Genomic DNA, 1,633 nt, shown 5'->3' with positions numbered 1-1,633 from the left:
AACACTAGGCAGGATGTATTTCAGTTGTCATAAAGCCTTAGCGCATTCTATATCAAAAAAACAACACCAACAACAAACAAGTGATGTTAAAACCACATATTTCGAACCAAATAATTGTAATATTGTGCTTTTAAGACAGTCCCTGTGTTTCATCATGACATTGAACCCATTTAATAAATGCATTAAGTAGATGATTTTCTAGAAACAAGACCATGTCTTGTTTTGTTTCAATGTGACATATTTCTGTGTTGATCTCCACTTTCTTCAACAAAGTGTGACAAACATTAAGAAACAAACAAAAACATCTTAATTGCTTGTGCCACATTATCCAATCATCCAATTATAGTAATGTTTTTTTATCTGTATAGAATCTAAGATAATATTTCCTTTGATATTGGACAACTTTAAAATACTATAGGTTGATACTAGGATAGTTGTATGTCTCAGGCTGGATGAAAATCAATGTCCTCCAAAACTGTTATTAAATATTATGTTATCACATAAATTTATACTAAATAAATTTAAATATGAACATAATGAAGAATCTGAGACTTGTAGAAAATGAACCACAATATTTAACATCAATTTTCCAAAACTTTTTCAAGAAAATGTCATCCATACCCTTTAGAACAAAACTGTCAGAGTAAGGTTTAGGAAACAAAATTTATTACAACTGCAAATAATGTAGTAGAATGGTTATTTTAAGTGAGTGAAATGATATCCTTCAATTACAGTGTTAAGAAGTCTTCAGTCTCTTAGGATATAACCATAGTATTCTCAAACCAAAACTAACTTTAGAAAATACCACAAATAAGTGTTTCTAGGACCACATGCTTCCAGAATTCAAGTATTAAATATTTAATCTATAAGGAATCACTAGAATAAAAGGAAAACTCTTTGAGACAATCCTCTAGTATTGATATTAATATTGCTTGAAAGTTTGTATCACAGTTGTTCCCATAACCTGTAATTACTATGTGGCTGCAAGGCTGACTGAGAAGAGAATATAGCTGGGCATGGTGGTGCATGTCTGTAATCCCAGCAGCTCAGGAGACGGAGGCAACAGGATCTTATGTTCAAGGCCAGCCTCAGCAACATAGGGAGGCCCTGTCTCAAAACAAAAATAAAAAGTAAAAAGACTGGGGATGTGGCTCAGGGGTTAAATCCCCCTGGGATCTCCAAAAGAGAGAGAGAGAGAGAGAGAGAATATTATAAAAAATGGATATATAAAAAATAAGGAAGGATAGATAATATGGACTATGTCAGTGACCCTAAACAAATTAGTATGACCATAAGCAAATTAGTAAATAATTGATGAGTTTATGATGATGTTACATTGGACTTGGATTTTAAAAACAAAAAGGAAGAAGCAGGGTGGAAAATATACACAACCTAATCAGGATACAATCTTAATGACAATAAGGGTTCTATGCTTTTAAAAATGCATGTAAAGATAAATAAGAATGAGATGAGATATTAAGCAGAGAATTCCATGTGAGTTAATACTCTGGGCTGTTCTCACCAACACTATAATGCACTTTACCAGAAAATAAATATTTCAAGCACAACCCTTAGTCTGAATCTACTGGTGGCATCACTTTAAGATAAATACGAAAGAAAATCAAGTCTCACT

The sequence above is a fragment of the Sciurus vulgaris genome (genome assembly GCF_902686455.1).
Source record: "Sciurus vulgaris genome assembly, chromosome: 10".
Lineage (NCBI taxonomy): Eukaryota > Metazoa > Chordata > Mammalia > Rodentia > Sciuridae > Sciurus > Sciurus vulgaris.
This window is presented reverse-complemented; position numbering follows the sequence as displayed.